Here is a 7,812-nt window from a genome sequence, read left to right on the forward strand (position 1 = left end):
CTCTCAGAAGTGATCTCTGCAGCAGATAATCACAATTTCACAACCACTTGCTGATGAGATGGGGAAGCTCCTTTGTCCTGGAGGAAGCAGTCTGGAGGTCACCCCATTTCCCATACTCCTGCCCCTTTATGTGCCATCCAGCCTGGCATTTTACCCCTCTGCTGGCATCATTCCTCCCTCCCAAATACCCTCCAGCTCCGTCCCACTCCAGGATGTGCCACTGGCTGCAGACTCCTTTTCAAGGCAGCTGCTTCCACAAGTATTTCCACCTCCTGGTCCCATTTCCCTCACTGGTGCCAGCCTCCTTGCCTCGTGACGGCGTATCAAAGTGACTTCTTGCCTAGCTCTGCCTTTGTGAAAGAGGTCCTTTGTTGCACAGAACATTCACGGAACATTATATAACCCCAGTTGTCTCTGTGCCCAAAAAGCAAAGTTTTATTGTGGTATCCTAAGTGAGGTGGTGTCTGTGAGTGGGTGTCAGGGTGGGCTCACAGATATGGGAAATGCAACACCACCAGCTTAAACTGGGATACTCTTTCAGTCTTCCAGCTTGGCTTAAATAATCTGTTGGATGACATCTGACATGTAGCTTTTTTGCTCACTTTCAGCCTTTTCTTTTTAGGCAGAACTTTTTATTTTTATTTTTTTCATAAAGACCCACGTATTGCTGTTTATATTAAAACAGCTGGTTTTGAAATACCCCGTCATGCAGATCCAGACATCCATACTCCCACATGTGCACGGAGAACTTACACGGGCAACTCCTACTGAGACTTGCAAGTTATGCAATTAAATCCCTTCAATACCCTTCTCATGTTCTGCTGTCAAGCCTTGCCCCAGGGAGGAATTCAGCTATGGGCTGTACCCAGCCAAGGCCAGGGCTGGCCCAGCGCTGGCTGTGGCTGGAACTGGGATGGGGACACGTCCACCCCACGACCTGCAGTCATGGCAGGTGCTGCCAGACTGGCACGTGAAGTGCACCACAGTCCGCCATCCCCTCTTTCCTTCCAGATGGCACCCACTCTGCAAAGCATTGAAATGTGTTTAAGTGCATTCAGGTTAATTTTATTTAAGTGCACGTGTGCGTCTCACTTCTGATGTCAAACCTTTGATAGTTCACGAAGCACTGTGGCTACAGCCAAACTGAGCACGGCACTCACACCATGTTTATCCCCTCTCCCCATTAGCTTGCAGGTGACGGGTGCATCCTACAGAGTGCTGGGGCATCCCTGGCCAAGCAAAACATGAGGCAGGGCTGTGCACCTTTGCTTTGTTTGCCAAGGAGCAGCCATGTAATGGATGTATGAGCATCTGGTCATGGTACTGGTACGGAGGAAGGGCTGTGGAAGTGAAAGAGATTTGTTAGAGCAAGATGTACAACAGCACTGGTAAAAAAAAGAGTTGATCAGAGCTGTGCATAATGATCTTGTCTCTGAGAGTTCAAACCAGAAGCTTTTCAACCTTAGAAGCACTGGGGCTCTGATGTGGAGCCAGCACTGGTGGTGGAAGCATGGTCCATTGCAGATCAGCTCTGCTGGAGGAGACCACTGCATGATCATACAAGAGTCGTGGAGGGTGCAGAGAGGTCTGTCAAAGTGAAAAAGTGAAGCCTCCTTCACCCAGAGCACACCTGGGTGAAAGGACCTCTGTGAGGTGACAGCAGGCATGACAGGGGCTGTAGCACACAGCGCCTGGGGATTTCTGGTTACTTAAGACAGCTTAAAATGAAACAAAACAGAATTCCATGCTTTCTTTATTTATTTATTTTTGCTTAAGGTTCTTGTTTCCAGAATATTTTACTATATTGGCAAGAAACTCCCTAAGGTATCAAGAAAAGAAGAGAGGGTGGGGGGTGTGTAGGGAAAGGCAAGAAGCTGCTAGAAAATCAGGCAAGTGAAAGGAAAGAAGCATTTTAGTGTACTTCGTTCAGTAGCTAAAAAAGGAGAAGAAAGGAAAAATATCCCTATTATTTTCAAATGTCTATAAAAAGACTGTTATTTTCACCACAATTTTTAAAAGAACAAAAACCACTAAACCTTAATAATGCGTGAATTGCATCCCACTTCCATGCAAAACAGACTTTTATTTTTATTTCTTTGGACATGGGTGTAGGAAACAATCTGTAGCTCCTGCTCATTGCTGGAGAGGATCCTGTAAGCACTCTGAGCTATGTGTAGCCTGAACTTTTGATGAGACACACAAGTTAAATAGTGGAAAGTGGGTTCTGATGTCTCTCATGGAGCTGAGCTGGGCTAGGAAAGGTTCTACTTAAATCACCCATGTTTATTTTTTTTAATAACTAAGTTCAGGCTTGTCATTGCTCAGTACACGACTGGAACCCTTCTGCACGATGCCGGGCACCTTGTCCTCAGGGCAAAACCCTTGGCTCCACGTCCTGCTGGCTGTCAGTAGGACTGAGTCAGTCTGAGAAGCCAGACTTTGGCCCGAAGACTGCACGAGGAAGGCACATGCACGCACATGAAGGTCGGGACCAGCGCCTCAGCCGCTGCCAACGTATCGACATATTTTTGTGGTGACAAGTTAGTGGTTGGATCCTGGCAGTGGCTGTCAAGAAAACACAGAGCGAGGAGGGAAAACAGGCTTCACATTTGCATTTCAGATTGTTTAAGAGAAGATACTTCTGGCTCTCAAAATTACCACATGCCAGCGTGTTGCATTGTGCTATACTAACACTGCTCTGGCATCCTCACTATTGTCAAGCGTCCCTCCCCGGGGCATATTTGAACCATATTATTTTCATCTAAGTTGAAATTCTGAGGTTCCATTAATCTGTTTTTTATCTTCTTTACCAGGCTCTGGCCTCCGATACTAGATTAAAATAGGTCAGGAATGAGAAGTTTGTCTACACTTTTAGATCCCCGAGCCCATCATCCACGCTTGCTTTCTGGACTCATTCATAGTGTCTCGCACAACACAGCCCTTGAAATTTTTGGCAGTGGCACCGTCCAACATTTCCAGAAAAGGCTACTCCATCTGCAGCTTTAATACGGGCTCTCAGCATCATCAGACAACAGGCTCTGGCTGTCGTCCCTCTTCCCGTCATCTCTGTTCCCCTGGGGTGGGCACCATCAGGCTGCAGCCCCAGGGTTGTGCTCAGGGCCCTTGGAAGCTCAGCAGAGCTCGCCACAATGGGCCATGCCCCATCCTGAGGCACCCCGGAGAAGAAGGCAGCTGGAGCTGGGATTCACCCACACACCCAGAAAGGGAGGTGATGAAGAGAGGCAGAAGAAAATATCAAGAAGTGGGGAGGTGGTTAAACCCTGTCCCTACTAAAAACTGCAAGCCTAGTCCCAAAATCAAGCTGCTGTAGTGAACTCCTGAGCATTATCTGAGCCCACACCCTAGGTCAGCTGTCCTTATCCTTATTATATCCTTAAAATATCCTTATTATATTTTAAAATTCTTTCTTTATATTTTAAAATTTTTTAGACTTAGTTTATCTGGAGTTTTTTCTCTTCCCTTCCATTTTTTTCTTTTTTCTTTTCTTTTCTTTTCTTTTCTTTTCTTTTCTTTTCTTTTCTTTTCTTTTCTTTTCTTTTCTTTTCTTTTCTTTTCTTTTCTTTTCTTTTCTTTTCTTTTCTTTTCTTTTCTTTTCTCTTTTCTTTTCTTTTCTTTTCTTTTCTTTTCTTTTCTTTTCTTTTCTTTTCTTTTCTTTTCTTTTCTTTTCTTTTCTTTTCTTTTCTTTTCTTTTCTTTTCTTTTCTTTTCTTCTCTTCTCTTCTCTTCTCTTTTCTTCTCTTTTCTTCTCTTTTCTTCTTCTCTTTTCTTCTCTTTTCTTCTCTTTTCTTTTCTTCTCTTTTCTTTTCTTCTCTTTTCTTTTCTTCTCTTTTCTTTTCTTTCTTTTCTCTTTTCTTTTCTCCTTTCCTTTCCTTTCCTTTCCTTTTCCTTTCCTTTCCTTTCCTTTCCTTTCCTTTCCTTTCCTTTCCTTTCCTTTCCTTTCCTTTCCTTTCCTTTCCTTTCCTTTCCTTTCCCTTCCCTTCCCTTCCCTTCCCTTCCCTTCCCTTCCCTTCCCTTCCCTTCCCTTCCCTTCCCTTCCCTTCCCTTCCCTTCCCTTCCCTTCCCTTCCCTTCCCTTCCCTTCCCTTCCCTTCCCTTCCCTTCCCTTCCCTTCCCTTCCCTTCCCTTCCCTTCCCTTCCCTTCCCTTCCCTTCCCTTCCCTTCCCTTCCCTTCCCTTCCCTTCCCTTCCCTTCCCTTCCCTTCCCTTCCCTTCCCTTCCCTTCCCTTCCCTTCCCTTCCCTTCCCTTCCCTTCCCTTCCCTTCCCTTCCCTTCCCTTCCCTTCCCTTCCCTTCCCTTCCCTTCCCTTCCCTTCCCTTCCCTTCCCTTCCCTTCCCTTCCCTTCCCTTCCCTTCCCTTCCCTTCCCTTCCCTTCCCTTCCCTTCCCTTCCCTTCCCTTCCCTTCCCTTCCCTTCCCTTCCCTTCCCTTCCCTTCCCTTCCCTTCCCTTCCCTTCCCTTCCCTTCCCTTCCCTTCCCTTCCCTTCCCTTCCCTTCCCTTCCCTTCCCTTCCCTTCCCTTCCCTTCCCTTCCCTTCCCTTCCCTTCCCTTCCCTTCCCTTCCCTTCCCTTCCCTTCCCTTCCTTCCCTTCCCTTCCCTTCCCTTCCCTTCCCTTCCCTTCCCTTCCCTTCCCTTCCCTTCCCTTCCCTTCCCTTCCCTTCCCTTCCCTTCCCTTCCCTTCCCTTCCCTTCCCTTCCCTTCCCTTCCCTTCCCTTCCCTTCCCTTCCCTTCCCTTCCCTTCCCTTCCCTTCCTTCCCTTCCCTTCCCTTCCCTTCCCTTCCCTTCCCTTCCCTTCCCTTCCCTTCCCAAGACAGCAGGCTCATGAATAGGTAAGCCATCATTTATTAATATGTGCAGCCTATTAGGTTTTTCCACATTTGCTTCATTTCATTCTGCAGCAGCAGCAAGATGTCACTGACCAGACAGGTCTCCATGTGGCCATGCTCGCAGCAGGAGCACGGCTCATCCTGGTGGACCACCAGGCACTGTGAGTGGCAGTGGACCCTCGAGAGCCTCCACAAAGTAGATGTGTCCTGGTCAAAAGCTGCCTATTATCCATCAAGTGCTGCTTGCCAGTGGTTCTGCCAGTAGCAGGGACGGGGACAAGAAGTGTTGGCTCTTCTGAGGCAGCCCTGCTGCTGTGCTCAAGCAGCCCTGCGTTAGCCTGAGATTTGTTCAACACCTTCAGTCCCTGGCAGGACTAATGAAGAAAGCCACACAGCACCCCCTGCCAAGGCTCGCAGGTAAGTAAGCCAGGAAATCCTGTTTGCAGCAGCTTTCCATAAAGCAGGGAAGAATAAGAAGAAAGAATGCCTGTCCTTCACCTTTCTCCCTTCTTTCCTCTCTTCGTAGCTGGAGCTATCTGGAGTTTCCCAGGTGGTGCAGCCTTGACTTCTATCCTGGGGAAGGAACAACCACCGTGTCTCCTCAGGGGACCTCAGTGCCCGCTGCTGACACTGTGCATCGTTCCAGGAGTCTCGCCTGGCCCCTGGGCAGCAAAAGGGGACGGGAGGATCTGTAGAGCAGAAGCATAAGGCAGCCTTTCCCAGCTGCCTCTGCTCTCTCTGAATTCACACAAAAAGAAAATCCTGCTTAGCCCTTACCTTACACTTTCCACTCTTGGTGTCTCCCTTGCCACCTCACATCCCGCTGGGGCAGAGAGGTGGACAGAGCAAGTAGTGTTCTCAGCGTTAAAGTACAGGGCAGAAATATATTTGTAAATAGACAAGTCTGCACCAAAAAGGGAGTTTTTTTGAATTTTTGTTCTACCAGGATAATGATGTCACTGAAATAGGTCACAAATGCACATCTCTCCATAGCTATTAATGAACTGAGGTTCATGCGTATGCCATGACTTGCACTGTCCACCTCATTGGAAACAGTTTGTGGCATAGAGTTTCACAGATCATGAGAACTTTAATGTTGACAGGGAAGAAGGTTTTGCTCCTCTTGCCCCTTAAAAATGTCTCGGATATTCAAACCTGCCAAAAGAAAGAGGAAAAGATGTACTTTTTTTCACTTTGAATTTAAAAACTAGAGCTTGGTTTGTGTAGATTTTGTCATGTCCCTCACATGTACATTCAAATATCAGTGGTTGTAGCAGAAATGCTCCTTTTAGCAGCATTTCTTTCTATTCTTGTGCTTGTTCATTAACCACCACAGGTATTTAGCTGAAATGGTTTTCTCTTTAAATATGCAAAACATTTTCTGCTGAGGTTTGTGTTAGGACATTGGATTTTGCTTCAGAAGGGAGATAGTAGTGCAAGAAGTCACCCGCAGCCCAGCTAGTAAAAGTGATGAAAATAACCTGCTGCCCCAGGAGGTAACTGGGGCCTTGTGGAAAGAGTACTGGCCCAGAACCATAAGATTTGGGTTTTACTGCTGCTCTGATCACAACTTTGCTTTATTCCCCCATATATAACAAAAAGATAACTGTATACCTCCTTTTTAAAGACCCTTTTGTCTCCAGGCCCTCTAGGCCCTTCTCAGTTTGGTCTCCTAAATACAAGAGGATCCTTTAAGAAGGATTGGCATTATACGTGCAGTGCCTTGCTACCTGAAGCAAAATAAGTAGTAAAGATTCCAGTCTATGAAGGTAGCTTTCATCTAAGGCTAAATAGCCAGGAAATTCACAGCAGCAGGCCTTCCTCCCAGCAAAGGAGCTGCGTAGAGAGGTGTCTGCAGCTTGTCTGCCTCAGGGCTGAGATAGGCATTTCAGGTCAGTCCACCTTAACTCCAACACATGGCAGCAAAGAGAGATCTGGAATTTTGGTTTTGTCTCTTTGATGAAGAGGAGTTTGACTCCATATATTTAAATGAGGGGTCTGGCAATATTTTGAAGGAGGAACGAGTCGGATCAGGTGCAGGCCTACTTATCACAGCCTGCCTTTCTGAAATCCTCCAGAGAGCTGTCATGTAGCCTGTGAGCCTGCTAACCAGCAGAAGGACCCCTGACAACCGGTGTTTAAATGCCCTTTGTTCCTCTGGCCTGAAGAAAATGGAAATGTGCCACACAAAAAGACACCTCTTGTCCCTCTGGCCTTTGCTTCACATCGTGGCAGAATGTCACTTAGGAGAAAACCTGCGGATAGAGAGCGACTGGCTACTTCCTGGGTTGCTGCTGGAAGTTCAATCTGAATTTTGAATCAGACTATTTCAAGCTTAGATCGGTTCATCCAGCTTCAGTTGTTAGTGAGGGAATTCATCATGTTCCTTGTAGCCTGAGGCAGCTGCGAGGTGCCAGGGCTCTGCCTTGGACCAGCGCAGCACACGGCAACATGCATTATGCAAAGGCACGGCACTGCATATGTGAGAGTGATTTCTTCCAAGTATCATTAAGGCTTTTTTCCTGTACTCAGTCCCACTTTCAGTGCTCAACTCAAAGCTGTGCTAGCATGCTGTGATGTCCCTTTGATGGGAAAGGTATCCCCGGCGGTGCCTTATTCAGAGCACCTGGGAAATAGGTATGCAACATTCCCTATAACGCTTTTCCAAGACTAGTGCTATGAACAGCAGATGTAGATGGTGAGAAAAATCATAATCAAGCTTCCTGAGGAAAATTAGAGTTCTGCTGACTTCCTATTAAAGTCAGTCTAATAGGATTATTTTAACTTTAATGTTATGAAGTGCAAATTGCAGAACTGTTTTACATTATATCGTACAGCACAAACAAGCCTCACTCAAGATGAGATTATTACTAACTTGGTATCTCTGGCATGCAGCTAATTAGGAAATCATCTTTATATCTTGCACCTCTACTGTACAAATGTCTGGTAAGTAACATTCAAAAGATACACATT

Source organism: Anser brachyrhynchus (genome assembly GCF_964034855.1).
Source record: "Anser brachyrhynchus genome assembly, chromosome: Z".
Lineage (NCBI taxonomy): Eukaryota > Metazoa > Chordata > Aves > Anseriformes > Anatidae > Anser > Anser brachyrhynchus.